This window comes from Tupaia chinensis, unplaced genomic scaffold (genome assembly GCF_000334495.1).
Source record: "Tupaia chinensis unplaced genomic scaffold, TupChi_1.0 Scaffold000131_1, whole genome shotgun sequence".
In the NCBI taxonomy this organism is placed as follows: domain Eukaryota; kingdom Metazoa; phylum Chordata; class Mammalia; order Scandentia; family Tupaiidae; genus Tupaia; species Tupaia belangeri.
The window spans coordinates 294812-307547 of record NW_006159600.1 but is presented as its reverse complement, the minus strand read 5'-3'; the positions used below and the strand labels follow the sequence as shown (position 1 = coordinate 307547).

General features: G+C 40.3%; 2 pseudogenes; both read left to right on the top strand.

The window, feature by feature from the left end:
- Nucleotides 1–442: 442 nt before the first annotated feature.
- On the top strand, nt 443–614 carry LOC114007149 (uncharacterized; annotated as a pseudogene).
- An 8481-nt stretch (nt 615–9095) lies between these two features.
- Nucleotides 9096–9746, top strand: LOC114007147 (zinc finger protein 83-like; annotated as a pseudogene).
- Nucleotides 9747–12736: the final 2990 nt, after the last annotated feature.

Here is a 12736-nt window from a genome sequence, read left to right as displayed (position 1 = left end):
TTCCCATATTTCTCATGATCTGGCGGTGATTTCTTGTCATCTGATGGATGTTGTGTTTCTTTCAAATTCTTGAAGTTCAGCCTTAATGTTCAGGAGCAAGCAGGAAGAGGTGATGTAGAATCTCTTTGCCGTTCTATTGTGATCACTGGTGAAGCAGATTCAGTAGATAGTGGGGAATATTTTAACCCTATTAGTATTTGGATGTTCACCTACAGTGCTCTTAGATCTGTCTAATGGGGATTTGCTTCAAGTCTGAAGTGATAGGTATGATGATTTTCTATCATCTAATCCTAAATGTACTGGAAAACTTTCTGCATGGCGGAGCCGATGGCGATCGAACATCTGGTGCGGTGGACAGACGACGCTCCGACCCAGGCTACGACTGATTGCCTTGTAGCCAGTCTTCCTCTCTCTCTGGTCAAATTTTAAAAATATATAAATAAGCTTTGTGCAGCGGCAGTATCGTAGCCAATGAGGTTTATCCGAGGTGCAATTATTGCTAATTGAAAAATATATAAATAAATAAAATAATTCTTTAAAAAAAAATCCTGAGACAAGAATGGAGAAGGGGTAGTGGCATGGCCATTACCCCAGGGGGGGTAACTTCTCATTTTGTCTTTCTGTCTCTGTCTCTCCAGTGAGTATGTGCCTGATAGAAAAAATCTCTCTAAAACATCAATAAATAAACAAGCGAGCTTATACCTTGTGGTCATGAGAAAATTTATACTAGATGGAAACTGTGAATGTGAAGAATATGGCAACACATTTAAGCAATGTTTGACTTCAGGATACCTTAATGAATTCAAACTTGAGAAAAATATTACAAATACAGGAAAGGTAATAAATTGTTTAACCAGTTTTCTCAATTGACGACACATAAGAAAATTCTTACTAGGGGGAACTATGTCTCTAGTCCTTCTAGAAGATTAACTGACCTTGGGACCGACTGGTGGCGTGGTGGTTGAGGGTGCTGGCTCCCACATGGCCAATTGCAGATTGAGTCCTAGACCTGGCAACTTGCTTTCTCACTTTCTCTCTCTCTCTCTCCACCCCCCTCTCCCCCATCCTGACTGGTCAAATAAAAATAAAGTTAAAATATTTTTTTAAAAAAAGATTAACTGACCTCAGATGTTAAATTCCACACAGAAAAAGTTAAAATCATTTAAAATTCATGAGATGATGTGTGTCATGGGTCGTAGCCTGGGTCGGAGCGTCGTCTGTCCACCGCACCAGATGTTCGATCGCCATCGGCTCCGCCATGCAGAAAGTTTTCCAGTACATTTAGGATTAGATGATAGAAAATCATCATACCTATCACTTCAGACTTGAAGCAAATCCCCATTAGACAGATCTAAGAGCACTGTAGGTGAACATCTGTGGCAAGATCTATCTTTAACTTATAAAAATTTTATTCAGTTACATGAGGTTTCTTGAGAAGGCATTATTTTTTTACCACCACTTAAAGTTTGAAATCAATTTATGTTTTGCCTCTATTAACACATTCATGTATCACCACAATTGTCTCAAGGAAGAGACTAGAAAAAGGAAAGGCCTATTTCCTCATTTGGGGTTTGTTCACATTATTGTAGCCTGGAAAAAACAATAGTGTTAATTTTAAGATACATCATGATATAAAATTGAGAGTATTAGGGGGTAACAGAGGTGAAACTGTTATATAAATTATACTTTATATGGCCAGGACCTTTTCCTGAAATTGTGGATACCACTGAGGACCTCTGTTGATTACAGAAAAGGTAAGATTACAAGATGATTATGAAACAGAGTAAGTCAGAACACTGAGAGAATGAAATTTTCATGGGAGGAAAATGATAGGTTACTAGGAACTGAATATGTAGTTTAAAAGGGGAGGGGAGGAGTGTCACCCTGTCCTTTGAAAGGTAATAGCTGTTGCATATCCCAGATTATTGAAAATTGGTTCTATTTTTGGAAACAAAAAGACATGCTAGACACTTCATAAATGCTTATAATAATATCAGTTGGCTGTCATTGTTGAATATCATCTATAGCAATTCCTTTCAATGTTAGCTTCAAACAGTATGCAATTGGAGAAATGTATGTTCATAACTAGCATTTGAGTCATTCTCCATCCCTATAGAGTATCCCAGATTATTTCTGTAGTGTGGAGAGCAGCAAATCTGAACAAACATGGTGATCTTTAGACCCATGCAGAAATGCACTTCCGTGAGCTTCATTGCATAGCTATGAAAACATTTGCATACAAAAAACACTGTGTGCCAGTTGTTGATACCATACCGCAAAGCAGTATCAGGCTAAAGGAAGCCGCATGTGTTTATCAGATTTCACCCCAAAAAGATCAGAGAAATTATATGGCACCAGTCAATTTTGCATCTTCAGATGATTTACATCCCAAAGCAACTGTCTTTGTATTCTATTTTCTCTTCTGCCATTTTCTTTTTTTAATTAATTTACTTACATTTAATCACATCTTTACAGTGTACAACATTTCTCTTTCCAGCACAAATACTATGCATGTCAGTCAAACCAAAGATATTACTCTATAACTTATCAGCAAATAGGTTCTCACTTTTTTTGTCAAAATACTTTTACTTGTTTTTTCCTTCCCATTTCCCCCTCTCTCCCTTCTATACTAAACGTTTTATACACATTTCATTGGTTAGCAAAATATAAACTAAAAGTACAAAGTAGAATCTAGTTACGAGTGCACTGTAATTTTTTTCTAAAACATTTTTTAAATTAATTTACACTCATTCCCTGAACATTGTCACAGCATACAAAATGTGATTTCCCATCCAGAATATACTGTATAGTAGCTTAATCGTACATGTTATCCTCAATAATTTTCCACTTCTAGTTTATATATTTTTCTCCATTTCTCACCCACTGCTATTTCCCATACTATCTCAGGTGTCTACAGTTTTCCATTCCTTTTTTTCCCCCACATGTATTTATTCACACAATTTCTTAAATAATCTACTTTAAACAGCAAGTGCAGCTGGTATATACATATCTGTGAAAACATGTCTGACTTTAGGCATCTGAATGTACTGTGAGGTAGCACCTAGCTGATGCTATATAGCTTACTACGCTCATTAAATAGGCATTTTTAATACATTTTTTAATTTCAAGGAAAGCAGTTTTAGCTTTAATAAATCAAAAAAATGCTAAGGGGGACAAGCAGTTGGTGTAATGGCTATGTCGCTAACTCCCATGTAGTCGAATGCAGTTTGAGTCCCAGACTCAGCTTAAACTCATGCCAAGCACGTGTGTGTGCCTGCCCAAGATCCCAAGAGGAGAATGGAGGAGAAGTGATTGTGGTGTGGCCATCCCCCCGGGAGGTGATTTCTCACTTTCTCTGTTTCTCTCTGACTTTCTGGTGAGCACACTCATCCTATAGCAAAAACCTCTCAAAAAAAAAAAAATGCTAAGGAAATCTGCTTAAAACTTAAACCTGGGAAACAGGTTAGGATTCTGTTCAAATAGTAGGTACATTAACCTATTGGCAGCTTGAGACAGGATAAAAATCCTTAAAACTAGAAAACAAAGCCTAGAAAAAATCACCAATGTTTTAGTCAAAAGTCATAAAATTCTATTTTACTAGTTCAGTCTCACATGCTTTATCTTCTGTTGTGGTTCAATTTTCCCAATTAAATTCTGGGATATAATATTCAACTCCAGACTTGTCCCTATGGTTAAGTTGGCCATTTTCTTTTTATTTTTGAGAGTTTTGTCTTCGTTGTTGTTGTTGTTTGTTTTTTGCTTTAGGGCACATGCACTCTCCAGAAAGACAGAGAGAAACAGGGCAAGAGAAAGCAAGAAATCAACCCCAAGGAAGGATGGCCATGCTGCAATCCCTTCTCCATTCTCATCTTGGGATCTTGTTACGCACACACACACCCAGCATGAGGTTAAGCCAGTGGGTCTGGGACTCGAACCGTGGTTGACTACATGGGAGTTCAGCAACAAAGCCATTACACCAACTGCTGGTCCCAAGTTGGCCATTTTCTTAGCTTTTGAACTCATTTCTGTGTGTCTCTATTTAGTTTTCAAGATTTAGCACTCCTTTGAGAACTTCTTGGAGACCTGGTTTGGTGTTGATAAATTCTTTCAGGTTGTGTTTATCTGAGAGTGTTCTTGTTTTTTCTTCCCATATGAAGGATAATCTTGCCTGACACCGTATTCTTGGTTGAAATTGCTTTTCCCTTAACACTTTGAATATATTCCCATTCTTGCCTTGCTCACGTTGTTTCCGATGAGAGGCCTTCTGTCTGCCTCGTGGGATATCCTTTGTAGGTAACTTGCCATTTCTCCCTTGCCAATCTTAGTATCTTGTCTTTGTGGTTTTGGTCAATCTGGCTATAACACGCCTTGGAGAAGATCTTCTTGGGTTGATTCTATATGGGGTCCTTTGTATTTCTTGGGACTGGATCTTTGAGTGCCTCTTTACATTTGGAAAGCTTTCCTGCAGGATCTCATGGAATAGATGATCAATGCCCTTATGATAATTATCAATGCCCACCTTCTGGGATACCAATTATATGGATGTTTAGATGTTTGATGGTATTTAATATTTCTTGTATATTATTCTCATTTTGGGGGGCCATTTTCTCAGTCTTCCTGGTGGATTTTTCTACTACAACAATTCTATCTTCTACATCTGAGATTCAATTTTCTGTATAATCTATTCTGCTTTTATTACTTTCAAAGGAGATTTTGACTTCCTAATTATAGCCTTCATCTCTAACAGGTCCATCAAAGATTCTTTTGTAAAGTGTGTAATTCCTCTTTTAGATCTTTCAAGAATTTCCTCACCTCCTGGAACTCATCAACTCCTTTCTTCTGCCTCTTCTGCAGTTCATCATCTCTCTTCTCTTGCATCTCTTATTAGTTTTGTCATTATGAATGTTATAAAATCCTTATCAGACATTTCCATGAGTTTCCTTGTACTGTCTGAGGATGAAGAGGTGTTATTCTTTTCCCTTGGATGAGAAGTATTGTCTTGCTTTCCCATATTTCTTGTGGCCTTGTGGTGATTTCTAGTCATCTGATGGCTGGTTGTGTGTCTTCCTAATTCTTGAAGTTCAATCTGAGTGTTCAGAGGTGACCAGAAGGAGGCAATCTGCAATCTTTCTTCTGTTCTGTTTTCACTCTGTGTATCAGATTCAAGGTGAAGAGAGGAATATTCTGACCCTGATCATATTCAGATGATTGGAAACTGTTCACTTGGACCTGTCTAGACACTTGGTGCATACAGGCCACTAGAAATGAGTCTGCAGGGAAAGTCTCAGCAGAAAATCTTCATTTTTGGTCAAGGAAATCAGTATTTCACAGCTGAAGTACAGTATCCATATCAGGATAGAAATCCCCAGGATTTTTCAACTACTAAAATTAAATTTTTTAAAATTATTTTTATTTAACTTTATTTATCCATTTATTTATTTATTTTAATTTGACCACAAAGGGACAGAGAGAGAGAGAGAGAAAGCAAGGAAGCGAGAAAGCAAGAAAGCAGGTTGGCCATATGGGAGGTCCAGCACCCTTAATCACGCCACCTGCCGGCCCCCTCTCACTTTATTTTATCTTTGTAGATATTAGAACACAATTTTATATATGAAACCATGTACCCACAAAACATGGAGTGACTATACTTTTTATTAGAGATTGACAATGGATGTCCACAAGTTAGTGATGTAATGAATACTTGGGGGAGGGGGTGGATAACGAAATATGGACTGGCAGGATCTAGGAAGAGCTAGAAAACACCCGTTCCAACTATGGGAATTAAAACTGGACTTTTTTTTGTTTTTTAACAGATTTTTTGCTATAAGGCGTGTGTGCCTGCTGGAAAGACAGAGAGAGAGAGACGCACACACAAAGAAAGAAATCACACCCCCAAGAAATGGCCACAAGAGTCCCTTCTCCACTCTTTTCTCAGGATCTTGGTCACGCACGCACATGTGCCTGGCATGAGTTTCAGCCACCAAAACTGGTACTTGAACCTTGGTAACTACATGGGAGTCCAGCAACATAACAATTATGCCATCTACTGGTCCCCAAATTGAACATTAAGTGCCCTGCAAGTCCCTCAAAATAGAAGTGCATGTTGGAAAAGGCTCAGGGATAGTTTGTGATCTCTAGTTTATGCATTCAGATATGTATAATATTTATTATATTAATTTATAATTAATTGTATATTAATTATATTTTCTGTATTAATTATATTTCTTTTCTTTGTACTTCAGTGAAGAACTCAGAGAATACATAAGTCAGGGGGTGGTTTTCAGATTTGTGTGACATAAAAATGTACATAAAAGAATGAAAGATGTGGAACCAGCAGTTGCATAATGGCTATGTCACTGGACTTCCATGTAGTTGACTGCTGTTTGAGTCCCAGTCCCGGTGGTTTAAACTCATGTCGGGAGCATGTGTATGCGTACCCAAGAGGAGAGTGGAGGAAAAGGGATTGTGGCATGGCTACCCCTGGGGGGTGATCTCTTGCTTCTATCTCTCTGTTGCTCTCTGTCTTTCTGGCGAGTGTACACACCCTATAGCAAAAACCTCTCCCAAAAATAAATAAATAAATAAATAAATAAATAAATGCAAAGCATGTGTTTTATGCACATGAAGATAGAGGGACTTTACATTTTAAATTCAATAAAAAATTAGATTAATATGAGATGATGAACTAAAATTTCATAACAAGGAAGCAAGAAACCTGTTGCAAATATGCAATTGTATCACTAGGATTTTGGAAAGTATTAAATTTGGCTTTAAAATATAACTATCTGGGGAATAGCAGTTAGCGTAATGGCTACGTCACTGGACTCCCATGTAGTCAACTGCAGTTCGAGCCCTGGACCCGGTGGCTTAGACTCATGCCGAGCATGTGTGCGTGCGTGCCCAGGATCCCGAGAGGAGAATGGAGGAGAAGGGATTGCGGCGTGGCCATCCCCCCTTGTTTGGAGCGATTTCTCACTTTCTGTCTCTCTGTCTCTCTCTGTCTTTCTGGTGAGTGCACGCACCCTATAGAGAAAAAAAAAACTCAAAATACCACTATACAGGCTGAGCTTGGGTCTCAAGGGATGGGGGATTCAGCGTGAGTTCCTTCTCTAGATTAATACATTCATTTAGACTCTAGACAACTCTGTACTGGACTCAGGTACTGTGAAAACTGTGAGTCACTCCTGTACTAGGATCACAGATGACTACAGTGGAGATGGGGATTTCTGGGTATCTCCTGCTAACCTATTCCCTGCAATGGTGAAATATTTTCTGCTGATTCCAGCCAGGTGCTTCATTTTCTGTCTATGATGCATTCCTGACTCCCCATGTCTCAGAGGTCTTTTCTTGTGTGTGTGTGTGGGGGGGAGGTTTTTGTTTAAGATACATGCACTTGCAAGAAAGAGACAAAAAAAAAAAAGAGAAAGAAATCACCCCCCAGGGGGGATGGCTACACCACAAACCCTTCTCCTCCATTTTCCACTCAGGATCCTGGGTACACACGCACATGTGCCTGGTGTTAGTTTAAGCCACCAAGTCCGAGATTCGAACCATAGTCGACTACATGGGAGTCCAGCAACGTAGCCATTACGCCAACTGCTGGTCCCTCAGAGGCCTTTTATCATTTTCTTGCTGAATTCCCATCTTCTATCCTATGCCTTCATTCGGAGTGCAGCTGTTTATTTGCTGTTTGGGGCCTTTATGGAGGAGAAGAGGACCATAGCTACGTCTATTCATCCATCTTCTTTTTTTTTTTTTTTTTTTTTTATAAAAGGCCAAGAGTACAAGAAGGAAAAGAGAATCTTGTCAAATTGTCCCCTTTGTCCTCAACATCACAGTTTACCTAGGACAACAGGTGTATTTCACCTTATCCAACCTATTTAAAGTGGATTTCTATTATTCACCATTACAGTACATTATGCTGTGCCTTTCAATTTGCTCACAGTAAAAATATATTCAGTGTATATTTTTCCTTCAATTATGATAGAGCCATATGTTTTCTGCCAGTTGGTATGTGCTTTGGGGTAATGATGGGAAAATGCTCTATTTTCAGGACTAGCATAGGTTCATAAAATATTAGTGTTCTGGCCTTACATTACTTAAACTAGGCTTCCTTCCGATTAATTTGAATTACATGTAATCACCTTTCTTAAAGTACCCTACTCCTTTGTACCTTACATTTAAATACTACATTTGAGAAGTTTCATAACTCTTTTCAATGTAAGTACTGATTTTGGTGTAATATTCATTTTACTATGACATACTTACCATCTGTAATTATTCAGAAATCTTTGGCTCTTTATATCTTACAGACATCTATCCTAAATGTGTGTTTAAGGAACTGCCACCAAACGGGATCAGTAATACAGGAGAAGATTGCAGAGAGGGATGTTGGAAAGACATGAAAACCATAACATTGAAGACTTTTCCTTCAAGGAAGTCCATAAAAATACACATACCTCTAGATGTCTGTGGAGAGATCAAGGAACAAATTACAAAGAAGTGCCTATGACCCATAAAGAAAATCTAACTGGAAGAAGTGAGCATCATATTAGGAGGGATTCAGGAAACAACCCTATTAAAACTCAGCTTTGATTAAGCTTTCAGTTAGAGTTGCCTAATCTGCAGATATTTCAAGATGAAGGGAAAATTTATGAATATAACATAATTGAGAAGTCTATCAACCATGGTTCCTTAGTTTCACCACATCAAAAAATTGCTTCTGCTGGGAGCCAGCAGTTAGTGTAATGGCTATGTCGCTGGACTCCCACGTAGTCAACCACGGTTCACGTCCCAGACCCGGTGGCTTAAAACACACCAGGCGCGTGTACGTGCATGCCCAAGATCCTGAGAGGAGAATGGAGGAGAAGGGATTGCGGCGTGACCATCCCCTCTGGGGGGTGATTTCTCGCTTTCTGTCTCTCTCTGTCTGTCTGGCGAGCGCATGCACACTATAGCGAAAACCTCTCAGAAAAAAAAATTGCTTCTGCTGTCAAAGTCCACAGGTCTCATCAGTATGAGAATGATTTTACGGTTACTACATTATTCTCAGAAGAACAGAAGGCACACATTAGGACAGATCCTTGTAAATGTAATGTGTGGGAAAACCTTTCATCTTATCTCACACCTCACTGTACATCAAATACTCCATAGCATAGAGAAACAGCATGACGGTGATATTTGTGACAAGGTGCGTAATCAAAACTCAGGTCTCAAGCCTTCAGAGAAATTATAGGAGAGAGAAATTTTATGAATGCAGTGAGTATGGCAAGCTCTTCATTTTCCCTTCACACCTTTTGTATCACCGGAGAATTCATATTGGATAGAAACCTTAGAAAGGTAATGAATGTGACAAATTCTTCAGGCACAGTTCAAATCTTACTGGACATCAGAAAATTCACACTGGGGAGAAACCGTACAAGTGTAATGACTGTGGCAAAGTCTTCCATCGGTCTTCAACCCTTACTATTGACAGGCAACCTCATACTGGACAAAAACCTTACAAATGTAATGACTGTGGCAAGGTGTTCAGTCATAATTATCTCCTTGCAAAACATCAAAATATTCATTCTGGAGGGAAATCTTGCAAACTGACCATGACAAAACATTGATTGTCCATAAAGTCCTTACTAACCATCAGAAAACCCGTACTGGATGTAATGAATGTGGCAGTCTTCAGCTGCAATTCAAAACTTGCACGACATCAGAGAATTCATACTAGAGACAAACCTTACAAGGGTCACTAATGTGACCAAGTCATCATTGTTCATATTCTGCAAGATGTTAGAGAATTTATTCTGAAGAAAAACTTTACCTGTGTAATGAACATGGCAAATCCTTTAGTTTTCGCTTTAGGCTTAGTAACCATCAGTTAATTTATAATGGAGAGAAGCCTTACTAATGTATTGCATATGTTAAGGCCTTAAAGCGAAAATTTGAAATTAGTCTCCACTGGAGAATTCATGCCAGTGTGAAACCTCACAAATATAAGCATGCCAAATCTTTCATTGCATGTTCAGCTCTCACAGAACATCAGATAATCCATACTGGTGAGAAATCTTACTAATGAATGTTGCTAATCTTCTCGCAGTTCACTAAACATTAGGTTATCCACACGGGAGAGAAGCCAATGTAATGAATGTGACATCTTTCAAAATTTAGAGCTCTAAATTGGAGAATTTATACTTGAGACAAGATCTTACAAACACAAGTGTGAGATTGGCAAACAATTTTCAGTTTTTTTTTTTTTTTTTTGAGATTTTTGCCTATAGGGCACATGTGCTGACCAGACAACAGACAGAGAGAGAAAGTAAGAAACCACCCTCCAGGGGGGATGGCCACTTGACAATCCCTTCTCTTCCATTCTCCTCTCAGGATCTTGGGCATGTACATGTACACACCCTGTGGGAGTTTCAGGCTTCCAGGCCTGGGAGTCAAACCACAGTTGGCCACATAGGAGTAGTGATGTAACCATTACACCATTGCTGGTCTCTTGGCAAGCCATTTAAAAAAAAAAATACTTTGTTTATTTTATTATTTTTATTTTGACCGGAGAGAGAAAGTGAGAAAGCAAGTATCCAGGTTTAGTACTCAAACCACAGTAGGTCATGTGAGAATCCAACGCCTTTAACCACTATGCTACCTGCTGGCCCCTTGACAAACCCTTTTAATGGACACTCAAAACATACTCCACCTTGGAAAATTCATATGAAGGAATAAGTAAGTCTAATTTTCAAAGGTTGCATTCTGCAAAATAATTAATATGTCAAAATGTTAAAAACCCACTTTATAGCAGTAGTTCAAAGACGTTTAGAAGTAGATTATTATCTTCAGATAACCAAGTATTTTTCTTATTTGAGGTTTCCTAGAAACTACTTAACTATGACATTCAGACTAAAGATTGAAATCTCTTGGGACCAGCAGTTGGCCTAATGGCTACGTCACTGGATTCCCATGTAGTTGACCACAGTTTGAGTCCCAGACCCAGTGGCTTAAACTTACACCGGGCGCATGTGCATGCGTGCCCAAGATCCGAAGAGGAGAGTGGAGAAGGGATTGCAGCATGGCCATCCCCCTGGGGGATGATTTCTCGCTTTCTGTCTCTCTCTGTCCTTCTGGCGAGTGCATGTGCCCTATAGCAAAAACTTCTCCAAAAGAAAAAAGAAAGAAATCTCTCAATAGGCCTTCCTTTCAAGATTTCCTTTCAAGATTTTCATGGTATGTTTTCAGGGAGAGAACCAACAAAAAGGTTCTGCTTCATTAGGTGATGATCATTCCAATTCAAAATTATTTTATAAAACTATGACATATTATCATGCTTAGGCATTTCAGACACCCTTTTCCACACAGGGCTACTGTGGGTTATAGGAAAGGAAACTTACTACATGTCCATGAAATATAGGAGTTAACATCCTGGTCTCTGTATTGGGGGAGGGAATGTGTTGCCAGGGATTGATTGATTAGCTCCTAAAAATAATGCATGGAAGGCCATCACGTCGGAGAGAATAATATGTCTGGGTCCCACATGGCTGGCTGCATGGTTCAAGTCCTAGACCGATGGTTAAAAAATATGCTGGGTAGGGCTACCTGGTGTGGTGGTTGGGGCACTGTACTCTCACATGGTTGACTGTGGTTCAAGTCCTGGACTTAGCGGCTTTCTTTCTCACTTTCTCTCTCTCTCTCTCATGACTATGGCACATTTAATAATAATAATAATTAAATAAATAAATAATTGTTTTTGAAAAAATGCTGGGCCAAGCCGGCAGGTAGTATGAGGGTTAAGACACAGGACTCCCACGTGGCTGACCACTGTTTTGAGTCCTAGACCTGGCAGCTTCAAGGTCACACAGGGTGCATGTGTGTGCATGTGCCCAAAATCACAAGAGGAGGATGGAGAAGGGATTACATCATGGCCATCCCCCATCAGGCATGAGGGTTTGATGCAGAATCCAAGATCGCTATGCTGTCTAGACGGGCCTAGAACTGAGCTCAAACCATCCTCTTGTTTCAGCCTCCCCAGCATCCGGGATTACAAGTAGTCACCACTGTGCCCAGCTCTCCAAGGATTTTTAATTCAAATTCCTTAAATTAACCTTTAATTATAGTGACTATCTTGGATCTAAGCAATGCCTTAAATTGACAACACCAGTGAAATCGCAGACCATTTGAGCTGATGGTTTCGGTCTCACTGACAGTACTTGACTTCTAACCGGGGAAAATAGACCGCCAGGAGCCAGGCGGAGGGAAAAGCAGCACATGCCGGGTTGTCACGCATTCCATACCCAGGCCAGTCTCTGCGCGTCGCCTCGCCCCCTGTAAGTACAGTCCAGCCCCTGTGTCGCCCTCAGACGCTTCCGGTGCAGGATAAGTTACAACCCACGCCACGCCCTCCTGTTCACCCAGTGCAGGAGAGACCATGACTGAGTCCAGGTCCCGCCCTCCTGCGCTCCCGTGCAGGATAGGCCACGACCGACTCCAGGTCCCGCCTCCCTGAGCTCGCTGTGCAGGATAGGCCACGACCGACTCAGGCCCCGCCTCCCTGAGCTTGCCGTGCAGGATAGGCCACGACCTACTCCAGGCCCGACCCCCTGCGATCCCCATACAGGATAGGCCACGACCGACTCCAGGTCCCGCCTCACAGAGCTCGCCGTGCAGGATAGGCCACGACCGACTCCAGGTCCCGCCTCCCTGAGCTCGCTGTGCAGGATAGGCCACGACCGACTCCCGCACCCCCCCC